This window comes from Meleagris gallopavo, chromosome 6, assembly GCF_905368555.1.
Source record: "Meleagris gallopavo chromosome 6, MGAL_WU_HG_1.1, whole genome shotgun sequence".
Lineage (NCBI taxonomy): Eukaryota > Metazoa > Chordata > Aves > Galliformes > Phasianidae > Meleagris > Meleagris gallopavo.
This window is the reverse complement of record NC_139409.1, coordinates 783,987-808,955: the sequence shown is the minus strand read 5'-3', so window position 1 is coordinate 808,955 and position 24,969 is coordinate 783,987. Positions and strand designations below refer to the sequence as shown.

The window sequence follows — 24,969 nt, the reverse complement described above, 5'->3', positions numbered from 1 at the left end:
ATGTGGTAGGGGTGGGATTGGAATTGATGATCTCAGAAGTCTTTTCCAACCTTTCTGATTCTATGGTTCTGATCACCTGCAGCAGGATGTGATGGATGCCAAGCAGCGGTGCCAATGGACCCATCCTCAACAGCAAGGCTGCTGACATCGTTCCTTCAGTGACTTCAGAAGGGCATGTAATAAACAGTGTAGAAGACAGGGAACTTGAAAAACATGACTAGGAGTAAGTTAGGTGCCAACATAAACAGTGAGTTCTGAGGCTAATTCTTTGAGGAATTTATGAAAGGTTAAGTAGAGATTGTCTTTTCTTATTCTTTCAGATGCTGGCAAAGACCATCAGGCTCTTCTCACACAGTTTGGACACCTGGACCATCAGAATCCTGACGGGTGAGCCTCAGGACTGGGGATTTTGATCAGAGCAGTGAGTGCCAGATATAAACTACTGTGGCTGTACATTCTGTGGAGTGAAAAGCAGAGAAAGAAGTTCTCAAGTTAAAGCCTGGAACCAGAATGGTGCAGAACCAATCTCCTCACTGTTCCTCCAGATCTGCTGATTCAATTTAGAAAGCCAGCTTTAAGTCTGCCACGGTGTGAGTGCAAACCCACATATTAAGATCAGTGAAGCTGACGTTGTGCTGTTCACACTTCCAGGATCACCTGTTCAGCTGCCTGTTGGTATCAAGGCACTGCCTTGCCATCTCCACTCACATTCCTTACTTTTCATTCTTATCTGAAAGGCTTCCGGAGCAGACGCTGCGCACTTGAGCCCAAAGAAAGGGCAGATCTGGTGTGTAGGACAGCGCTTGTAAGACTGTCTGTAAGGATGAGAGGGAAGTTCAGTTCTTCTGGTAGCTTCAGAATTTATAGCAAAGTTAGTACCTTTTTTTTTTGGCAGAAAGCATTATTATCTCATGATGTGGGCAACTGTCTGAAATATGTCATGTAGGTGACTCAGTCCCACACCCAGCAGTAATCTCCAAATTCCAGGTCATTATTGGTTTTGTATGACTTCAAGTGCAACAAAGAAGAAAGTTTCTTTGTCCCACTATTGTTCACCCGAGTCTCAGCAGGCACCCAAGCTGCAGTATCCTTTGAGCAGCTGTAGCTCATGCTGCATTTCCTTTAGATGCCAATGTAATTGCTTCAAAGAAGGACATGTGAGCTGAAGCCAGGGGACGTTAACTTTAAAATAGCTACCAGCCCATACAGGCTTCCATTTCAGACTTGTCTTCGCATTTTAATTTTTCCTAGCTTTGCTTTTACACTCCAAAGCCACAATATCACACTGTTATGATTACTAATATCTTTTCCATAACAAGAACCCAGTCCTTCTCTACCAAAACTGTTCCCAAAATACCCTCACTCCCATTGCTTCCTCCAGCACTGCCAGGGCAGCTCCGGCATCTCACAGCAAGGCAGCATCGTTTTGCTCTCACTGCTTACAGACAGGAATTGCAAGTTGGTGCAGCTCTGAGGGCTGTGCAGGCCAGATCTGTGCACACAGATCATTCAGGCAGTTAAAGCCAGTAACTGGAGAAGCTGGCGGAGCCCATCGGCCGTCTGCTTTGTTGGAGGAGGAGGGCCTAAAGTGAAGTCCTGTTGGAAGCACAGCTACTTATGTGAAGCAATAAACAAAAATAAGACGGGTGTACAGGGAAGATTGTAAGGTGAGGCACGGTTTGGGCCAAATCACTCCATCTCCTCTGTGCAATAAGATGACTGCATCGCTCCGTTGGTGCAACAGTAACTAAAGAGCCTTTTCTCTCCTTCCAAAGCATCTCACGGCTTCTCAGGCAGTCACTGTCCCTTCCACTCATCCCGAGCACCAAGAGAACACTTAAGCATTAAGGGATGAAAAAACAACCAAACTTGTGAAAAGAAATAAGACAAACCAGAAAAGCACACTGGCTGCTACAGACAGAACTGCTCCAGCTGAAGCGACCTGGAGGTACTTCCATGTGACTGCGCTCCCTGGGCCTTCTACCAGCAGGAAGGATTAGCAGCAAGATGATCTGTCAGTCCCTCTCCCCACTGCACTGCTCACCAACCCATGGAGACATTGATTCCAGCTCTGACGAGAGGCAGAGGTCCCAGAAACAGGAAGCGTCCTAATAAAAGCTGAGACGGACGTGCTGTTGTCCCACTGAAGGAAAGGCAGAGAACAGTCCAGCTTTCAGCCACGCAAACATGCAAACCTGTGGGCATACAGCTGGTGGTTCTTTGTCCAGGCAACAGGTCGGGAGTTGCAGCAAATGAATGGAAAGCAACCTCTCCAGCTGCCATTGCTGGCAGGGCAGCACAGGACGCTGAGAAATCCTTGGCTGAGTGTAAGCGCTGCTCAGCAACAACTGAAACATCGCTGTGTTATCAGCTGTGTTTGTCTCCTAAATGCCAAACGGCACCACGCTGCTGCAGGGGAGTGAACCATCTCAGGCACAGCTGGTGCATAAGCCAAAGGAAAAGTGTTTGGAGAAAGAAATAGGAAACATGGCAGCTAGAGCTCTCACAGCAAGAGGCTGAGCTTTGTAGAAAGCTGATTGTTGCCAAGACTGTAACACGTTGCATTACTGCTTTGCTGATTAGGCTCTATTTTATCAATATTTGTGTTATGTAGCTGAATTTTATGAGCGAAACAGTGAGCACAAAAAGATTTCTCATTTTAAAGGAACTTCTTGAATTGAGATCTCCGTTTAGAAATGGAGCTGTCTTCTGTGTCTGCTCGTGAGATCAGTACCTGCTCCCTCACTGATGGAAGCAGCTGCCCGCTCTGGGCTCCTTCCACATCTCCATTCTTGGACTGGTGACTTGAGGTCTTCTCATCAGAATTATCCTCCGGCCAGGAAGAGTTTTGTCTGCATACTTAGAGCATGAAATCTGGCCTGCAGGCCAAGCTTGCTGTTCTGAAAATTGAGACAAGCACCATGTAACCCCTTCAGAGTGACTGGGAACAGCACACATTTGGTATCACTATCTCATTTGTATACTTTTTCTTACGTACTGAACTAGGAACGTTTTTGTCAGCCTGAATCATCAAGATACAGATGCACAAATAACTGCCAAGGGCGTTAAATGGTTCACAATGACAGCTTTGTTCTGCAGGCAGCTTGCAGTGGTGACCCACAGCTGCCTCACCACTGCAGCCCTCAGCCCTGCTGCCTTGCACCGACTTCACCTGCAACTGCATCACAGCTTGACTTTGCTTACAGGCCCAGCAGAATTTAATAACTGGTAAAGCACTACAAGTGCTAATGAGCCATTTGCATGTTCTCAGGATGGCTGCAGATGATTGAAACAAACCAATAAAACTGTTTTCCTTCTTTAGAGTTCACTTGATTGAAAGGCTTCAGTTCCTGGAGCTCTGCTGTCCTTCAGCTGTCAGAGACAACACAAGCTTGAGACCAACAACAAACGTGATTGGCAGTAACGTTTAAATCCAGGCAATATTAATCACTTTTTAAGAGTACTCCAAAGAGTAAAAACCTGCTGTTTCATTAGGCTTGAGAAGCTTTACTGATTTAACCTTACAAAATAAGGAAGAAAAAAGAGTAAAAATATGCAAGAGCTCCACCTTTCTGAGTCTGAGCGGTACTGCTGTGGAGACGGCAAGTGGGAGCATCCCAGCAGTCAGCACTTAGAAATTCAGGAGCAAGGCTCTGGAACAGCCTGCTAGGAAGAGTGGGATGGGAAGATCCCAGAATGGTCTTGGGGTGCATTTCCAAAAAGGCCCACGTGCTGGGCTGCCTGCAGAGCGGGGATGAGAGCGGCGTTCCTGAATGGAAGTGGTCCCTTTATGCTGAAAAGCCTCCACGATGCCACTCGTTTGCTCCATTCTCAAACAAACATCCTGTTGTTTGTAGGCAAAGAGGTCAAACAGAAATTGAGGTTCTCAGTGACCATAAGGTTGGCTGAGATCATCACTGATGTGCTGAAAGCTTTAATCGACGCATCCTCAAAAATCTGATTAGGAAGCAGAGATTGTACCTGGAAGAAAAGCTTCCAAGCTGCCAACTCATAGTTGAACTCAACATTTCTATGCATCAGAGAGAGAGAACAGCCCTTGCATGGGAGGCAGAGAGGGAGAACAGCCCTTGCATGGGAGGCAGTAAATGCAGGAACTGTAAAACTCAGGAACTGAATGGCTGCTGGGAGTGGAAGCGGTGTAACGGGGACTGCAGGCTCGATGGAGGAGCTTAGCTCATTATCTCCCCTCCTGGAAGGGCCACTGAAGATACACGAGTACCACACTGAACACCATGAGGTGGATCTGAAGCACCGAAGGCGTGCAGTTGGCCAAACCTACAGAGCACTGCACAGGAGCTCTGCTCTGGGAAAGGTCTGTGTCTGCTGATGGGATCTGACACCTGCCTACTGGCTAAAAGAGAAAGGGAGCAGTGGTAAGTGTAACAAGTCTGAACTTCTCCTTCGAGGTTTCCTTTGCTCATCACTGTGGTAGAACCAGCAGTGACTTGGTGCTTTCCTAGATAGAGCAGTGGCTCTTGCAGGATGCTTTTGATTTTTAATCCTCACCTACTTATAGAAAAACAAACAAATGTAAAGGACCATCTCCCGAGTGATGCTCCGAGAAGCTGATGGCCTGCTCTGTGGGCTTCCCCCTGGCTTCAAATGGGGAAGCAATTACATTCTCTACAATTAATCTGTAGCCAAAATAAAGCTGTAACATGATGTGTTTATTGCTACCTGCTTTCAAAAGAAAGCAGCAGAATGTACTCACTACTAAATCCAGACCCAACTGATCTAGCTGGGAAGCCGTGCAGCAGGCACCCAGCCAGCCAAGTGCTGCCTCTGGAAACATGTTTAAACTCAACATCCAGAATGCATTTCCAGCAGCACATCGGATGTGAAGACCAATCTGAATTCCCAGTGGCTCTGCAGCCCCAGGCAATGCAGATAAGAGAGGTATTCCCCAGCTACTGCAAAGGCTACTCTTCAGATTAATTTGCCACAGTTTTCTTTTAACTCACCACTGCTGAGCTGCCAGTGAGAGGGACTGAGCTGGAAGAAGGGGCTGGAAGAGTCTGGGGACAAAGACAGAGTGTTGCAGAGAACAGCATCCCTGTGCCCAGGTCAGGAAGCAGGAAGGCTGTGTCTGGATGTTCCTTCAAGGTGCTGCTCCTCTGCAAACAGCAAACCTGTTAATAATAGTGAACAGAAAACCAAAGTGGGGTCACACAGACTGGAGAGCTGTTGGTGGTGTTGCTGGCCCTGCAGGGTCACCAGCACAGAGCAGAGCAAATGCTGGCTCTGGGGAACAGAAACCTCCAACAAAGTGTCAGTGCTCTGCAGAGCGAGAACAGTGGCTGTTTTCAAAATGAAGTGGAAGGTGAAAAAGTTACAGCTCTCAAAAACAAAAATACAGTCCAAAATGCAACCTATGGAACTCGTTGGACTGGTCCCATTTCTAACAAACTCCAATAACAAACCACAATATTAATACAAATGTACTCTTCTCTTTGAAGTTCTGCAACCTCAACAGTTTTTTCCTCCATCAGTTAACTTTCTACTCTTCCCACTTGTGAGTGGCTTACTCCCACAAATGAAGCAATCTTCCAACACTGCTGTGCCAAATTAAATCCCTCCTACGATCCCAGCTCTGTGAGGCTCTTAGAGTTCAAAGCATCAGAGATCAGTCCAAGTCAAATAGGTGCTGATCAGGAATGATGCTGGTGTGGTATTAAAGCATCTTCCAGCAGGTTCTCACACTCACTCAGCACCAAGCCTCCCTGTTCTGCACTCACTGCATCCTGAGCTGATCCTCAGGGATGATGTCTCCACAACTCCTCTCATAGAAAATAACATCCATCCCCATTCAAGGCAAAGCAACCTCAGCCCAGACTCATTAAAGCCTCATTAAGTCACGCTGTAGCTCGTGCCTTGACTGCCACAGACACGACGTGAGCTGCCGACGTATTTTCAACGTGAAACTTTTTGTTGTTTTTTTTTTTGTTTCTAAATTCTATCAGTTCGGTCTGTTCATGACAGTCTGCATTGGCAACAGCAGAACAGAGCGAGTACTCCACGTGCAGCAGTTGTGTCCCTCACAAGAAAGCCCAGGATGAGACCAGCTTACCATCTACACGTTACATTACTAACAACCCAACAGCACTACTTGGTGTAATGTGCCTGTTAAAGAACGCCGAGTGCAAAGCAACCACAACTCATTAAAGAAGGAGGATATGTTTCAGAAGAGTTTCCTTCTGCCAAGCTTGACGCTGGTTTGAGTCTTCTGTCACTTATCTTAAACTGCTGAAGATCATTTAAAAGTCATCAACTGATGAAAAAGTGAGGCCTCCCTTATGAGGGTGGGTGGTGATAGGATAAGGAGAATGGTTTTAAACTGAGACAGGGGAGGTTTAGGTTGGATGTGAGGAGGAAGTTTTTCAGCCAGAGGGTGGTGAGGCACTGGAACAGGTTGCCCAAGGAGGCTGTGGATGCCCCATCCCTGCAGGCATTCAAGGCCAGGCTGGATGTGGCTGTGGGCAGCCTGGGCTGCTGGTTGGTGACCTGCACACAGCAGGGGGTTGGACTGGATGAGCATCGTGGGCCTTTGCAACCCAGGCCATTCTGTGATTCTCCCAAAGCAGTGTGAGCACACACAGCTGGGACAGCAGTTGCTGTCACACAAGAAAAAAATATCAGAATGCTGATAGGCAAACATCAGTGTAATCAGATTTCAAATGAAGGTTCGTAAAAAACTTCCTTTCAGGTTGCTTTCTTCCCTTAAGAGAAACAAAGATTAGCAAGATGTTTTCAATTACTTTTGTTAAAAAACAATTAGAAGACTTAGCTGAAGCAAGCATTTCTGCATCCTTCCAAGCTGGTCAGAGTTTCTGTAGCTTGCAAGTTGCTGGACTCAGAATTGGACAGGGTTCCAATTATCTTCCACTGTACGAAGGGGAGCTGCTGACTGCATTGTACTCCGACTGCCTGCCCCGAGTGTTGGTTGAATCCTCACGTTCAATTTTTAACTTCACTTCCTACTCAGTTTTGCTGAGGAAAGCAGAAGTGAAGAGTGCAGCTTTGGTTGTGCCGTTGGTTGTGTCTTGGTTCTTCCCAGGTGGGATATCTTCAGAGCCCTCAGTGCTCTCTTAGTAAGGTTTAAGTGGAAGTGGAAGGGTTGCCTGAAGAGAGAAAAGGAATTTTGCTAAACACAGGATTCCTTCTTTTCCCACACACAGTGCTGTGTGTACACCTCCAGCGATCCGCAGCAACGAATACTTTCTGTTCTCATCACATTTTCAGTCTTTCATAGAATCACAGAGTCATGGAATCATTAGGGCTGGGGAAGACCTCTGAGACCATCAGATCCAACTCTGACCCCCCCACCATACCCCACGTCCCCGAGTGCCACATCCCCACAGTTCTTGAGCACCTCCTGGGCTGACCCCACCACCTCCCTGGGCAGCCCATCCCAACAACCCCAGTGCTGACCCAGCAGCCTCCCGCAGTGCTCTGGCTCCTGCTTTCACACGCGGTGGGATCGTTCTGAGCACACCAAGCGTGGCTGCTCACTGTGGCAGCACAGCAAGCAAACATCAGCAGCTCAGAACTTCCCAACCCCAGCAGGCCAATGTAAGAGATGCACATTCTTCCTAACAAAACTAGTAATAGCTTGCCCAACAGGAATACGTGCCCTGCTGATATGGGAACGTGGAGGTATGGGGATGCAGAATAAGTTTGGGCTTCCCCTCCCTTTTCTCTTCTCACCTTTCATGGACTCGGCTGTGAATGAGAGCCAGGCAGTGGAGCCCTGGGCAGAGCTGACTTTATGTAGAGAGCAGTGCCCACTTAGGATGCCTGGCACCCCAACCCTTCCACCTATTGCTTTTCTACACTACAAGCAGAAGAGTGCACTGCCAGAATAGTTTCTTTTATCCAAAGTGGATATATATAATAAAATATACAGTGCCTTCCTTGTGATTAAGAAGAATGGTTAATTGCAAGCAGAACAAGCATAAAATTCCATGTAATACAGAATGCAGGAAGAAGTATTTCATCTGAGTGTGAGATGACTGTATGCCTCTTAACTCTTCAAGAATGACAGAGACACAATCCACCACTTTGCAAGGAACTGTGGATTAAAATAGCTATTTAAACAGATTTAGAAGCTTATAATTTGCTGTACTTCCAGAACCCTCCGGATTTCTATAAAATAAATCAACAAAAAATGAGGTTTATTATCTGCAGAATAAATGTGCAACCACTGCAGCGTGCACCTTCAGGAGATGAGCAATGCTGCTGCTTGAAGCACAGCACTGATCTGTTAAGAGTTTGTTAACCTATCCATCACTGCAGCAGAAGTACAGCATTACATGTATGCTTTGAGTAATCTGTGCTCTGCTCTCTCTGTGTATTGCAACCTATTCAACTCTAGGCTGATGCTGCTGTTAAAAATGCAAGCTAATTTTACTGACTGTACGAGTCCAACCTTTTCTGAAGCTGTCTATGGAAGAAAAACTGTTCTCCATCAGAAGCATAAGAGAGACCAGCAGTCCTGATGGGCACCAGGTTGAACAATGCCAGCAATGTGGCCTTCCTGCCAAGAAGGCAACTTTCCAGCTCTTGGAAAGGGGAGATGACAGCAGGACAAGGGAATGGTTGGAAGGTGAGGGAGGGCAGATTTCAGTTGGCTGTGAGGGGGAAGTTGTTTGGTGTGAGAGTGGGGAGGTGCTGGAACAGCTGCCCAGAGAGGCTGTGGATCCCCGTCCATCCCTGGAGGTGTTCAAGGCCAGGTTGGATGGGGCCCTGGGCAGCCTGGGCTGCTGTGAGATGTGGAGGTTGGTGGCCCTGCGTTGGTGGGGGGTTGGAGCTTCGTGATCCTTGATGTCCCTTCCAACCCAGCCGTCCTGTGATTCTGTGATTCTATGCAGGCCAGTGCTGTTCTGCACTGCAAGAGACAAAGTACCACCAGAAGGAGATCTGTTCCTCTGAGATCTCTGGCCCCATCTGGATGTGAAGCTGCACACCCTGCCCTGGGTGTGGGGCGGTCCAGAAGGACCCACGTGTCCCTGCCACCCTCAGCCCCTCTGCAATTCTCTGTTTTTTGTACAGCGCTGCGGCTCCATCACCGACCATGATGACAACAGCAAGATGTGGCCAGAAGGATCTGCCAGTGAAAGGAGTGCAAGAACAAAACATCATCCTGTGTGTCTGGGCAGCCTGGTCTGGTGGTTGGTGACCCTGCACATAGCAGGAGGGTTGAAACTAGATGGGCACTGTGGTCCTTCTCAACCCAGGCCATTCTATGCTTCTATGATAAGCAGGCATGTGTGAAACATCCTCAGAGCTCTGAAGAGTCCCTCCCATCACCTTCATCTCAGACCACATTCAGCTTAGGTAGTCACAGTGTATTTGGCAGCCTTCAGTGAATCCTCCTACCGAGCGGTGAGCTGCAGGCTGGATAGTGTCTTTTCAGTAGGTTTGCAGAAAGCTGAATGCTTATAATGACCTTACAGAAAACGTGAGGAAAACCTCACAAGAAATAAAAGCAGGAAAGGCAACAAAATGTACTCAATTGCCATAAATTTGATGGTGCATTTGTTTGAGATGATGCGGATTGCGACCCAGTTCATTCTGTACCTTGGCTGAGGCAGCTCCACAGAAAAAGGTGATGCAGCATACCAAGGAACACTCACAGATCAGCAGGTTTCAACATCTCTTTCAAGGTTTTTGGAATGTTTCTATTGAAGTGCAGCTGATCTCCCTCCTATCCCCACTTCATCAGATTTGTTCAGAATCAGACACAGGGAAGAAATGAGGTTCTCGGCTTTCGTTTCGGAGCAGGGCTAATTTCTCCCTCTTCCCTTTGCAAGGATAAAGTGCTAGCTGGAGAAATCTTAAAAGAATGAAACTCAGAAAGGAAAGAAGTAAGATAAACAAGACTTCTCAAAGAGGGCAACTTAAAAGCCAAAGAGGTGCCACAAAGCCATACATGAAATGGATCAGTTATGGAGCAGCTGTGCCAAATTATTGGCACAATCAAAGCAATCAAAACTTGTTTCAGCTTCTCACAACATGAACTGTTCCCAGAGGGGTCTTCCAACCAGAGATCACTTTCTTATCACTATTATCTATATTCTAAATATGAAATTACTTTGATCAGTCTACGGGAAGAGAAGAACTCGCCGGGTGAGCCGTCTGTTGCCTGGGTATGGTTACATGGCACAGCCTGGAGCTGCACTGATGGGAGTCCAGGAGCGACACAGCATTTCCAAAAAGGCTGCAAAGGACAGAGCTCTGCACGAGGAAGACAAGATGGCATGCTCAGCAAAGCTTAACACAATGGTGAGTCTGAAGAAGGATGATGGCAGAGAGGAGACAAGCCCAGAAAACCAAAAGGCAGAGTCACCTAGGGACCATTTTGCAATTAAACACTATGCTGAGCATAAATAGGCCCAATATAATCAATCACGTGCAATTTAGTCCATTTAATTTCAAGAAATCTCCAAATTAAACTAAATAAATATTTGATGTGTATTCTTAAGCAGCACAAAACAGGTGGCAATATAGGGCTTTCAGTTCTGTTCTATGAGCTGGGGACCGTTTTCAAAGCAAGACAGACACACCTGAGCTACTCTTTCCCACTAGAGAAAGTTAAAAGCTGTACCAAATGTATTACTGATTTCATACAAATTTGCTGAAGTTTAATGAAATGTTAATATTTGAGAATATTTGATGATTCACACGATTCTAAACTCATTGGACATGATTCTGAAGCGTCCAGAAATAAATGTTACTGGTTTCCACATCACTAAAGCCTTCATCAGTGTCAAAGTTCCTTCGCTTGGAGGAAGCATCTCCTCCAACTGCCACAGGGCTTGGAGTCACGGGTCACCTTCACCACGGTGTTAATGGCAGAGATAACATCTTCATTGGAACGAGTATTTCAAACCTGAATGTCACTGACTGTATTTCCTTTCAGGAGATGTTTCTATTCAGTGAAAAAGCAACAAATCATCCATCCTGCACTCATCTTGAACCTAGCAAGCAAATCTTAATCCTGTTTCCACCAGAGTTTCTTGTTATTTATTCCTCACATTCAGATTCAGTGCTTACCCCTATATGCATCTTCACTTGGGTTTTACCACTTGAAAAGTTGGCTTTCAGGAAAAGAGGTCCTTTTTCTCTGTGTTCTCCTTAAAAATCAATACACACAAACAACGTGCAGCCAACACTGACCTCCAGCCACAACTACAGACCAGAACTCAAACTCCAGCAGCTGTTGGTCTGGTTCCAGCTTGCAAACCGGGTCCAAAGATGGGAAATAAACGGAGGGCATGTCTACGTGACCTTGGAGGAAATTCCAACTTCCACGCTCAGATTTGCTGTGACAGCAGGGCTCAAATGGAACATTGCCCATCTTAGCAGTCTTCTGAGACACTCTAGAGGATTTTAGATTAAAACAATCTGAAACACAGGGGATGAGAGGAGATTCTCTCCAGCCTTATGACACAGCTGCCTTGGTGCATGGCCTCAGGCATTACGAGTTCAGGCGCTGCTCTCCCCATTTTGTCCATTAAGAGAAGAGCCTGCAAACCTGCAGCAGGAGCCACGAGGCAAATCCAATTCTTAGGAATGGAAAACAGCTGTTTATAGGCTCCCTTTAGGTACTGCAAGGCTGCAGTGAGGTCAGCCCACAGATGCAAATTCATAGCCAGTAACTTTTCTCCCACAGTCACTTGTTAGTGCTCTGACGATAAAGCAGCAAGGCCTACAATTCTTTATTCTTTTTTTCTTTTTTCATTTAAGTAGTGTTTATTTACTCGATCTGCTGGAAGCAAGACTAGGAATATGCAAAACCACAAAGGTTTTCAAAAGCAAAAGGTGAAGCAAATGCAGCTATCACACACCAAATGCAATTACTGGTGAACTGATATTAGCTGATGCCACATCCCCACGGCTCCGGAATGTCCCAGGACAGTGATCCCACCCCTGGGCAGCTGTGCCAGCACTGGCCACTCTTTGGAAGGGAATTGTTCCTGATATGCACCTCCCCTGGGTTACTGATGGGATTCCTGACCCGCTTGCTCACATCTTACAGAGGTGTACAAGAGAACAGCGGCTCTGCAGGGCGCTCTGGGCTGGAGGAGGAAGGTGGGAGCAGTTTGCTTGTTCCAGAGGTCACAGAGATGCAGCACCCAGTGGGTCCCCAGGCTGCCTGACGTCCCCAGGCTTCCAGTCACCACCACGGACTGCTGGGCCCTGGGACAAGAAGTGACATTGAATTTCACTTACGGAAGCCACAGCACAAGACATTATTTCTTAAGAATGCTCTAATAGGGAAGCAAACAATGAGAAGCTGTATTTCTATGGCAACATCATGAATTCAGAACATAACAATGGACTAGAGAAAGCCAACACCAGTCCTATTTTTTTGTCATAGAAGAGTCACCCACAGCCATGATGCAATAATTTGCTGCTTTCAGGGTCATGCAGCTCTGCTGTCAGGTCCAGGCAGTTGTAACTGAGACTGGCATAGCAGTGCCCTCAGTGTATCATTAACACCACCTAATATTCTAGATTACTGTAAGTTTGGACTACTTAGAATAGCAACAATTAATGAGCACTGCCCAGGAGATGATGATTGCCATGGTTGAGACTATTATTCCCCTTCCACACTTTTTATCATGAGTGAGCAGAGCTGGCTGCCCTGCAGGTCACGGTTTGCACCACTCCAGCCACGTATCCTTTCATCCTGACCAGTGCATGCTTTGAGACACAAAATGATTTCTCTTGTCAGTCTGCAATATGCTCACCACTCCTCCATCAGCAAAATGCCTCCTTGGTAGCAGGGATCAGTGGGAAGGAGCTGGAAGGTCAGCATTCCGTAAGGGGAAAATGAGGGCTGTGCATGGTGTAGCCTAAGAGCGTGCAGCACCTGAGGTATAATTACACACATTTGTAAATGGAAGAAAATATTATGCAGAACAATCAACTTCATGCATTCATGTCTGTATAAACATCATAACTGCCTGAGAAAAATAACTGCTTTACAGTGAATTAAAGGTAACCATAAGCTAATTTGGTTAAATACTTCAATACAGTTAAGACAAGTTCTAGTTACTTAGGTACAAAGCATCTGACAAGTTACTGCTTTCCTCTGCTTTGTTATGTTTAAGGCACTGTGCTCTGCAAGTCTGTGGCTCTTCAGAACCATTATTTTCCAGAAGATCAGAGCAGAGCCCAGGAGCTCCGCATGTAAGGCTGGAGGTGGTGCAGCCGATGTCTCCACTGCAAGCAGGTCTGCCCGGAGAGGGTTCCTCAGCACCCCATTCCTTTCCACAGCTGGCTGTGCTGGAAGAAAACCAAAGCCGTAACCATGCAGTGGCTGATGAGCACCTCAGCATACGGTCTGTCACAGGATGGACACAGAGGTGTGGGAGCACAGAAACTATTTGGTTACCTGACTGACCCCAGCCAAGAATGAGCAGAGATGAAGGTCTGCACAGGAGATGTCACAGGTCAGTTGTCAAAGTGCAGGGGAGTAAAGCCATAGCAGCACTGCTCTCTCATCGGCACACTGACACACGCTGTGTCCCTCCCAACTCAATTCCGTGATTTACCAGAAGAGAGACCCAACACACCTGACTCAGGAAAGCTGATGCAAAAGGAAAGTGCATTTATTCAGGGACAAGACACGCACTGGCAATAAGGACAATAATTTAAAACAGCTTTTCTTGCAGAGAAATGGAAAGAGGAAGAAAACCACTCAAGCCAAGTAAAAGCCCTTCCATACTGCCAAAGTTTATGGAAGTGAGCTTTGCCATTTGCACTGTAAGGAAAAAATTCAAATTATTTCAAAACTGAACATGAGATTTCAAAGGTTTAGAAGCCCCTTGAAGGGAGCAACTCAAGTGCTTCCAGAGACCTTTGCAGCAACAAAATAACTAACTCAGGAAATCTAGCCAGATAGAAGCAAATATTCTATTCAACAGATGGGCGTTCACCCAACCTGGTCTCTACCAAAATGCTTCCTAAAGTGAAACTTCAAAAAGCGGCTGCATAAAACCTGTTTGCACAAGATGTGGAGATTTGACAACCCGTGTGCTCTCAGTGCACACTTTCCAGCAGGCATCAAGGCTTGAAATCCAAATGGTGCTGCAAGCACCTCTGCCGGCACCCTGCTGCTGTGCTGCATTGGAAACCGAGCCCTGCAAGGAGCCGTGGGCTGTGAGAAGGAAGGGACTGACTCTGAAGGGGGGTCTGTGTGATAGGAGGGGGGACGGCTTCAATCCAAAGGAGGGGAGATTGATGCGGATGTAAGGAAGAAGTTCACACGCTAAGGGTGGTGAGGCGCTGCACAGAGGTGTGGTGCCCATCCCTGCAGACACCCACATGGGATGGGCTGTGAGCACTGGTGGAGCTGTGGGTGTCTCTGTGCACTGCAGGGATTTGGACCTTTGGAGATCCCTTCCAAATCAAACCATTCTGGGATTCTGTGATTTTGTGACTCAGTCTGTGGCTTAAACTGCTGTGGAATCCTCTTCCATTAACCTGGACAGGAGGATGAGGTCCTGCTCCCAAGGAAGCTCTCACCACAGTCTTCATGAACTAGATGTCACAGCTCTCAACACGTAAAGCTAACGCCTTCTACTGGCACAGGGCTAACTCAAAAGCTTTCCTCTCCCACCTTTATTTCTACAAAGAAAATACCCCATGAATTGTGCTAAAGAAATAGTAGTGTGCAGAGACATTCTAGATGGTAAAACAGAAAGCTGAAGCCTTGGCAGCATGAAGGGGAGTGGTGATGGCCTCAAGTTGCATCAAAGGAGGTTCAGTTGGATATTAGGGAAAATTAATTCTCAGCAAGGGTTCTGAGGTATTGGAATAGGCTGCCCAGGGGCGGGGGGTCACCATCCCAGGAGGTGCTCAGAACCATGGAGATGTGGCACTTGGGGACACAGAAAGTGAGCATGGTGGGGTTGAACCTGGGGACCTCAGAGGGCTTCTCCAACTGTAGGCATTCTGTGGTTCTCTCGTTATTCTGACTATCACAAACCAACACAGGAGTCCAGTTCTCTGTCGCTAAGCAGAAATTACTTCTTCCCTCTGCATAAATTCAAGAAAAAGAAATCACAGCCTTATCAACCGCTCCTGGTCCCGAGCAACAGCTTCACACTGCAGTCAGACAAAGCACTGATGTGCTGCAGGATGGCGGTTGGGCATTTGTTCCTCACAAACACCAAGGATTTGGCATTTGATCTGAACTGATAAAATTTGACATGAAATCAAATACCTGAAATTTGATAATGAAACGATTAAAAGCTCGCATTCAAATAATCTTCCTAACACGAGTGAAATACAACCACAAGAAGTATTTCAAATGCCTTGTAGTTAGAAAAGGTGAGTCACACAAACAGCACTCTGCAAGTGGAGATCTGCAGCTCTCGTGTACACTTCTCCCATCAGCAATTGTTTGCAAACTTCAGAACCTCTCAGTGCAGGCAGCAACCTGCCTGGAAAGGAATGAGGATTGAAGAAACGTTTTCAAGTTGAATCTTCTGATCTTGGTTCAACATCACTTCTTTCCCAGCTCACGTAATTCAGCTTAAACCTCTGCTGCCAGCACTGCGACTCTCACAGAGGCTCAGGACTCACTGCACATCAGTGCTGCGACAGCTGAGGAACAAAGAGCAGATCAGAACTGGGGCTGAAACCACCCTGGGGAAACACTCAGAGGTTCCTCTGCAGCAGAGTGGAGATCCTCTGTTTGTGTAGGATCAGATGCGGCCGCAGCTTAAGAATTCTGATTTTAATAAACACATCCAAGAATTATGTAAGGAAGGAGTCAAACAGGAGATGAAACCATCCCATCTCTCACACAGAGAAGCTCTGGGTTTTCTCTGGACGAGAACTTCTAGAACCAACCTGGAACCAACACGTGAGCAGGGGCAGCTCAGACAGGGCACAGCTGCAGCTGCAGGGATGGCATCCTTGCTGTTCAGATATTTTCAGGCTAATGCTGTTCAGAAGAAAATTGTGCCATTTATAACAAATATTGTTGTAACAAATGACAAAGGGATGCTGGAAACAAGGCAAAAGTGGAAGAAAAGGAGAAAAAGGAATATTTAAGGAGGTAAAGAAGAGCAAAATGCCCTTTTTCCCATTAGGGTCCTTAATAAGACAGTGCACTTCCAAGGAATTATGACTGTCTAATCCTAACACTGAATTGGGACTGGGTTATAAGGTTACTTCATACGGCGAGATGAGATAAGATGGGATCTTATGGCTGTTTCTCATTGAGGCCCAGGGAGGACGTGTGCATTTTTTCCATGAGAGCACAGAACTCAGCCCATGAAGCGTTTCTGCTCCCAGAAGCACACACATCCCATCATGTCTCATCGTGAGAGCCATTAGGGGAGATTAGAAATGAAAGCATGCAGGTTCATATTAAAAAAGAGAGATGATGTATCACTCACTGACAATCCTGTCTGACAAGTTCCATTAGAGACACCTTCACGTTTCCTTAGCAGCTTGGCTGCACAAGTTTCTTTCTCAAATCTTGGACTTGGTTTAAGAAGCCATTTCCCATCTGATCCACTGGTTCCTTTTCTGATGCATTATCCAAATGAAGCTATCAAAGGTACAGCAGGGAACGTGAGCATCCTCCTTCACAACAGGGGGGTCAGGAACTGACCCTTATTTGTTCCATTCGTTACAATGGATGTGAGGTCAGACAGGCTCTGTTTTAGTGGGAGGGTGAGGGTCCAGCACTTCAGGCATGCTCTGTGCAGCAGATGGGCTTTACTTGCTCCTCTGCCTCCTCTCCAGGCAGTTACGTTCACTTTTTCTCACTAGTTTCTTTAAGCCATCCCTATGCTGCATGCAATGAATTTGCACTTGTGAGAAGTTAGAGCAGTTTGCCTTCAAGATTCCACGTCACTGCAGCAGCTGTGGCAGCATCCCATAGAGAAAGGAAGAAAGGCTCCTGACCTCATAGTAACAGTGATGAGCTGCAGTGCTGACACCCAACCTTCCAGCAGATTCCCGCAGCAACCTCCCAAATTAGCCCTCACAGCCTTTCCATAAGTTGCATTAACCTTTTAGCACAGAAGCAGCCTAAGAAAGCTTGAATTAAAATCAAAATATTGTCTTCTACACTGCTGTATTTTTCTATATCCTCCAGGTATTGTGGCAGAAAGAGCAGCAAATGCTCTCAGCTTGTCTGACACTGAGCTTCTATGAAATTACATCAACATAGCATTGCATCCTTTGTCCCTAGAACTGCAGTGAGAGAAAAAAGGCATTGTAACCACATGCAGATTGGTATGAGCAAGGAAGTTCACCACAATGTAAGCAGGCTATAAAGGTGTGAAAAGATCCATAATACCAACAGTTGTTACTCATTTATTTCACTGAATGAGAGCTGTGGTGTCTGGGCTGTAACAGAAGATCGTATAGGAAAGTAAATAGGAAAGAATATTCCACCAGAATTACAACAAGACTTCACTGCCTGCATTTATTGAAAATCAAACAACTCGGAGAACACTGTTAGTTTGAATGCAGTGTTTTCATTATGAGGAACTCCATTTGCCAGAAACACAACGTGGCTGTTCCCACGTTGCCACGGATGGGCAATGGGGCTGTCCTTGCTCCTGATCCAGCACTGTCCCTCTGATGCTGCTAACCTGGCCTCTCTCTGCTGCCATCCAAGCAATTAGTTTCACATAAACTCAACAGAAATATTGAAAAAAATAATAAAAAACAAAGCTACCCACTTTGGTGCCGAAAAGGAGTAAAACCAGCCCCCATCCCAGCTACTCTTGAGCAGCCAGTTGCACATATTGAGCGTGCCATAGGCAAGAGGCTGCCTTTGGTTAGTTCTGCTGGACGGGGTATTCAGCAGTTTCTTCAGAATCATAGAACCATGGGACCATAAAGGATGGAAAAGAGACGAAGACCACCAAGTCCAATCCCAACCCACCCCACCAAACCCTCTGACCACGTCCCCCAAAGGAAGCAAGCAGAAGCAAGCAGAAGGCTGTAATTGAATGATCGTGATGGTGTGACATATTCTCTACAAAGTCATTGTATGAAGCAGTTTTCCATTCTAAGCCTCCTGAAACCCATTGCTTTACTTAAAGTTATTTACAGAATGACTTGTGGATGGTGATGCAGGCTTTAAAGTTAAGCCTGTAATAATGGCATCAGTCCCTCCACTTATCTCAGCACTTTGCCTTACCGCCCTTATCAGAGAACGCTGCTCAGGGATGGGGATTTCCTACCCACCTTCTGCCTTCAGTCTGCAAGTACAACTGGACTTCGTGTTGCAGCTTCTGGGGAGAGTGCAGTGCTGGAGCTCCCTCAGCATCTGCGGCCACTTCCTCCATCCCACACACTGTCAGGTCCTGGTCACCACACCCTGCAGTTCTGTGAGAGGTAAATTCTGAGGAAACCCCACTTTCTTGCTCTTACCTTCAGGTATTCCCCTTTCCATCACATTTTGCCTTGTGTACAAGTGACATGAAGACAGCAGCGCCCTGCAGACCACAGTAAGAAATCAGAAGTTCTGTAAGCTTAAATCATTCCATGCACTCAACTTTTCATTCACTAAAACTCTTGAATAGTAAGAATGACTTCAAATGTCATTTCAGTGTAACAAAACAAAGGGATTGGTACTCTGGCAAGTTTATTGTGCTGAAAAGCTTTGTGCAGCAACACAATGCTGCAGGGTAACAGCAATAGGATGAGGGCACGGTCTTAGGGTGGGTGAGGTGGGGTCAGGATGGCTGGTGGGAACAGTTCCTTCTCCAGAGGGAGGTGATCAGGACCTGTGGGGATGTGGCACTGGAGAGCACGGGCTGTGGGCATGGGGGAGTGGGAACCCACAGAACCTGTGGAACCTGAGTACTGTGTCCAGGTCTGGGGCCCCCAGTACAAGAAAGACAGGGAGCTGTTGGAGAGGGTCCAGAGGAGCCACAAAGATGCTCAGGGGGCTGCAGCACCTCCCTCCAAAGACAGGCTGAGGGAGCTGGGCTTGTTCAGCCTGGAGAAGAGAAGCTGCGGGGTGACCTCAGTGCAGCCTGCAGGACCTCAAGGGAGCCTTAAACAGGAGGGGAGTCAGCTCTTGGAAAGGGGAGAGAACAGCAGGACAGGGGAATGGTTGGAAGGTGAGGGAGGGCAGATTTCAGTTGGCTGTGAGGGGGAAGTTGTTTGGTGTGAGAGTGGGGAGGTGCTGGAACAGCTGCCCAGAGAGGCTGTGGATCCCCGTCCATCCCTGGAGGTGTTCAAGGCCAGGTTGGATGGGGCCCTGGGCAGCCTGGGCTGCTGTGAGACGTGGAGGTTGGTGGTCCTGCATTGGTGGGGGTTGGAGCTTGGTGATCCTTTAGGTCCCTTCCAACCCAGCCATTCTTTGACTCTGTGAACCCTCAGGCCTCACAGACCCCCTAGGCCTCACAGGCCCCGCAGACCGCAGGCAGCTGCCGTTGCCATGGACACCGCCCCGCGCCCACGCCGCCGCCCTCTGCTGCCCCCTAGTGGCCAGGAGGCGAAGTTGGAAGTGAGGGCGGACGGGGAAAGCGAGAGCGGGGTTTCACATCCGGGTACCGCGGCGGAAGGGCCGGCGCTGCGTGCGGGCGTCGCCCCGGAAGCGGCTCGCGGAGGCTCCTGGGAGTTGTAGTACCGAGCGGCGGCGGACCGGCGCCAGAGAGTTGGTTGTGAGGAGGTCGGTCGCGAGGAGCGGGGCCGGCGCCGTTCCCAACGCGGGGGTTCGGGCCGCGCGGGGCGGGGCAGCGGGGACGGGGAGAACCGAGACCCGAAGGAGGGCGGCGGGAGGAAGGGAAGGAGGGGGCGGGCGGCGGGGAGCGGCGGGGAGCGGCGGCGCCGAGGCGATGGGCCCGGGGGGGCGGCGGCGCGGCCCGGGGAGCGCTGAGGGGATGCGGGGTCGGTGAGAGCCGGGGGGGGGCGGGGCGGGGCGGGGGGAGAGCGGGATGCGGGATGGATGCGGCTGGGCCGGGAGCGCCGGAGCGGTGGGCCGTGCCGTGCCTTGCCGTGCATTGCATTGCCGTGCCGTGCATTGCCGTGCCGTGCCGTGCATTGCCGGTCCTTCGCTCCGTGCTGCCTTCGATCCCTCTGTGCCTCCCGCCCTGCCCCACGGCCCGGTTGGAGCTCTGCGTGGCACCGTTTCCCGCCATGGAATGTACGGGATGTCCCATGGATGTCCCATGGATGTCCAATGAATGTTCCAATGGATGTCCGGTGGATGTCCAATAGATGTCCCAATGGATGTCCGGTGGATGTCCAATGGATGCCCAATGGATATCCCATGGATGTCCAATGGATGTCCCAATGGATGTTCCCATGCATGTTCCATGGATGTCCCAATGGATGTCCCATGGATGTCCAATGGATGTCCCAGTGGATGTCCAATGAATGTTCCAATGGATGTCCGGTGGATGTCCAATGGATGTCCCATGGATGTCCAATGAATGTCCCAATGGATGTCCGGTGGATGTCCAATGGATGTCCCGATGGATGTCCCATGGATGTCCAATGGATGTCCCAATGGATGTCCCAATGGATGTTCCCATGCATGTTCCATGGATGTCCCAATGGATGTCCCATGGATGTCCAATGGATGCCCAATGGATGTCCCAATGGATGTCCAATAGACGTCCCAATGGATGTCCAATGGATGTCCCATGGATGTCCCATGGATGTCCAATGGATGTCCCAATGGATGTTCCATGGATGTCCAATGGATGCCCAATGGATGTCCCAATGGATGCCCAATGGATGTCCCATGGATGTCCAATGGATGTCCAATGGATGTCCCAGTGGATGTTCCCATGGATGTTCCATGGATGTTCCCATGGATGTCCCAATGGATGTCCCATGGATGTCCAATGAATGTCCAATGGATGTCCAATAGACGTCCCAATGGATGTCCAATGGATGTCCCAATGGATGTCCAATAGACGTCCCAATGGATGTCCCATGGATGTCCAATGGATGTCCAATGGATGCCCAGTGGATGCCCAATGGATGTCCCAATGGATGTCCAATGGATGTCCCAATGGATGTCCAATAGACGTCCCAATGGATGTCCAATGGATGTCCCAATGGATGTCCAATGGATGCCCAGTGGATGCCCAATGGATGTCCCAATGGATGTCCAATGGATGTCCCAATGGATGTCCAATGGATGTCCAATGGATGCCCAGTGGATGCCCAATGGATGTCCCAATGGATGTCCCAATGGATGTCCAATGGATGTCCAATAGACGTCCCAATGGATGCCCAATGGATGCCCAATGGATGTCTAACGGATGTCCAATGGATGTCCAATGGATGTCCCAATGGATGTTCCCATGGATGTTCCATGGATGTTCCCATGGATGTCCCAATGGATGTCCAATAGACGTCCCAATGGATGTCCAATGGATGCCCAATGGATGTCCCAATGGATGTCCAATGGATGTCCCATGGATGTCCCATGGATGTCCAATGGATGTCCAATGGATGTCCCAATGGATGTTCCCATGGATGTTCCATGGATGTTCCCATGGATGTCCCAATGGATGTCCCATGGATGTCCAATGGATGTCCAATGGATGTCCAATAGACGTCCCAATGGATGTCCAATGGATGTCCCAATGGATGTCCAATAGACGTCCCAATGGATGTCCCATGGATGTCCAATGGATGTCCAATGGATGCCCAGTGGATGCCCAATGGATGTCCAATGGATGTCTCTATGGGTGTCCCAATGGATGTCCCAATGGACGTCCAATAGACGTCCCAATGGATGTCCCATGGATGTCCAATGGATGCCCAATGGATGTCCAGTAGACGTCCCAATGGATGTCCCATGGATACCCAATGGATGTCCAGTAGACGTCCCAATGGATGTCCCCACCAACACACATCAGGCTGGCCAGGCTGTGCTGTAGCGCTCCTTGGAGCTGCGTGAGCTGGGGCAGCACAGTGTGAGGCAGGGTGGCCTGGGGGTGCCGGGCTGTGGGGGCACACGGGGCTGCTGCCGTGGAGCAGGGAGTCACCATCACAGCCACTGCCTGGCACCTGGAGGTGTTGGGAACCACGGGGCTGTGGGTGGGGGGGGCACACGGGGGATCCCCGAGATTTTCTGTGATTTTTTCTGTGAGCTGATGTGGCAGGGATGGATGGGTGGGTGGGTGGGTAATGGCTGGACTTGGTGCTCTATGGTGCTCTAACTCAGTGATTCGATGAGTAGGGCTGGTAAAGATTTGTAGTGAGGATGCCACGCGCCGTTGGCCCAAATAGCAGAAAGTCAAAGTGCTTTGCTGTCATGGATCCCATTGCAGCTGGCCCTTGGGAGTGTGCTGTATGCAGGATGGCATCATTTCGCCTTTGTTCTCACGACAAAAGACTTTGGGATGGACCTCTTTGTGCGTGGCTGGAACCCCACAGTGGGTGCAGCCCATTGATGTGCTGAGGTTGGCCTGGATGATCTCAGTGGTCTTTTTGAGCCTTTGCTATTCTAGGATAAGCAGAAGTTCTGTGGTGCTCACTGGAGGTGGACGTGGTTTCTCCTTATACGTGCATGCAGCAATTTCCACGTGGATCAAAGAAACCCAACAAAGACCTCATTGCCAGGCCTTGAGATTTTATCTGCGTTTCAATTGTCAGCATTCCTTGGCTTTGTTCTTCCCCTTGCAGAAGGGGCATTAAGTCTATTACTAATAATTTTTTAGCTCTCTTTTGCCCTCTGGGATTCCAGTACTTTGCCAAGTATGAGGCATAAAGGCGCTTTGCCGACAGAGTCATGCGTGGTCGTTTCCCATCCCAAATATAGCATCACCTCGTCCACAGGAGTCCCACGCCATCAGGTTGCCCAGAGAGGTTGTGGAGTCCCTCTCTGGTGATACCTGCCTGGATTTGATGCTGGGCACCGTGCTCTGAGTGACCCTGCTCAAAGCTGGGGGTTGGACTGGGTGATCCCAAGTGGTCCCTTCCAGCCTGAACAGAATCACAGAATGGCTGGGTTGGAAGGGACCTCAAGGATCACGAAGCTCCAACCCCCACCAACGCAGGGCCACCAACCTCCACATCTCACAGCAGCCCAGGCTGCCCAGGGCCCCATCCAACCTGGCCTTGAACACCTCCAGGGATGGACGGGGATCCACAGCCTCTCTGGGCAGCTGTTCCAGCACCTCCCCACTCTCACACCAAACAACTTCCCCCTGACAGCCAACTGAAATCTGCCCTCCCTCACCTTCCAACCGTTTCCCCTCGTCTGCTGCTCAACCATTCTGTGGTTCTGTATTCCCCACCTTTGTAAATGCCCTGTCCTTGGACACCCCCATCTCCCACCCATCATTTGGGCCCAACAGAATATATTTGAGCCTTCCGAAGTCTTCCTCTTTCAGTGATGTTCATGCATCCCCTTCATGTCAATGCATGGTGAAGCAGCTGCCATAACAGGACTCTCTTTGGTATTCAGGTCTTTGGCAACTGAGCCAAGCTGAGGTTTCCAGCTGGCTGTGCTAAAACAGATGATTCCATGTTTGAGATCCCCTGTGTTCAGATCCCCCAGATCTGGTCCCAGGTAATCCAGCACTGCTGCTGGGGTTCATCTCTATAATTACTGATTCTCCTTTCTGCTCTGACCGTGTCCGTGTGGATGCACAGGCTTCAAGTGCCCAAACTCCTCCATATGAAATGAAACCTTATCAGCTGGACCTGAGTTCTGTTCCTGGGCCTTCCTGGATTGTATCCATTCCCCACACCTCTGTTCTCCTCCCCACCTGTCCCCGCTCCCACCCAGGCTGCCCCCAGCTCCTTTAGACCTGAGGCCGTCGCTGGCTGCCTTTGGCCGCCCCGTCTCAATTAGAGATCTACTGCTCGTCAGTGGGGCTCCCAGCTGCTCACCTTGGAAGCTCATTGACACAAGGTTGTTTTTTTCCTCTTGTTCTTGAAAAGAAAAGACCACTTTCTTCCACTTTACTTGTGCTTACCGATGGAGATGCCATCCTGCCCACCTGTGTTGGTGGGGCATTTTTTGTTGTCTTTCCCACTGCTCGGTGCTCTGTGGGTGAGCCTTGCTCTGCTGACCAGCTCCCGGTCCCCTTGGGGTGCGGAGCACACAGCTCCCAGTGTGTCATGCTTAGAGCTGTGGGAGGAAGGCATTGCAGGTACCTCCGTCACTTTGATCTGAGAACATTTTGCAGCTCTCCACATCACACTTGTGCCGTTTCTCCAACAGCTTCAAGGCTCGTGCTGCTGTGCTGGGATAAGTCTGGATTCCATTCAGCTCTTGGCCTCATTTAAACAACCCAACAGGCGGGTTGCGTTCAGTCCTTGAAAGCAGGCAGTGTGTAGAGGTGAAGGCACCGTGCTGTCGGGTGCTGCAGGGAGCTGCAGCTGTCCTGTCCGCAGAGCCGGCTCTGAACGCGGCATCATCCGAGCCTGAAGTAAACAGTAATTTTGCCATTAGCTTCATTGAAAGCAAAAGCAAATCGTTGGAAAGAGTAACAGCTGTGGGGTGTTGGTGGTGTGTGGGCAGGAGTGGCTCTCAGTGTGGGTTGGGGTGGCAGCCCTGCTTGGAAAGCCCTCGCTGCTGGTGGTTGGGATGCCCAATGCTGAAGGCATCCCCAGCATTCGGATTAAGAACTCTTAAACCAAGCTGGCTGGCTTCGTTGTTCCTTACTTAAGTAATTTGAATAAGCAAAATAGAAAGTGGAATATAATTTCAGCAATTAACAAAAGGATGCGTGTCGTTCTTGGCTGGCTTTGCTGTAAGAGAGGACTAACGGTGGTGCTCTCCCTCCCTGTGGCATTCTGACTGAGGTTGGTGCAAATGATGGAGAGCAGACCCCAAAGTGCAGAGTGCCTCCTCTGGGGGCACAGCAACCGCCTGCTCTGGGCAGAGAGGGATTGGGCACGGTTCAGGTGGAACAGGCAGGTCAGGAGCAGCAAGTTGGAGCTTGCTGAGGGCTATCAGCTCTGTTTTGCGCTGAGGACATCCAGTTT

The 24,969-nt window shown here is 48.8% G+C and overlaps 1 protein-coding gene and 1 long non-coding RNA gene across 2 annotated transcripts in view; both read left to right on the top strand.

The window, feature by feature from the left end:
• The first annotated feature begins 320 nt into the window (after window positions 1-320).
• LOC109368065 (uncharacterized) lies at window positions 321-4,683 on the top strand. The gene is made up of 2 exons (XR_014884068.1): window positions 321-387; window positions 1,776-4,683. It is a non-coding gene; the product is annotated as an uncharacterized LOC109368065 (long non-coding RNA).
• Window positions 4,684-19,578: 14,895 nt separating this feature from the next.
• The window catches only part of DHX30 (DExH-box helicase 30), a 36,752-nt gene continuing 31,361 nt past the window's right edge, over window positions 19,579-24,969 (top strand). Inside the window, exon 1 of the mRNA XM_085226822.1 lies at window positions 19,579-19,681. The gene's annotated coding sequence lies outside the window, so the exon portion shown is untranslated. The remainder of the gene's footprint in view (window positions 19,682-24,969) is intronic.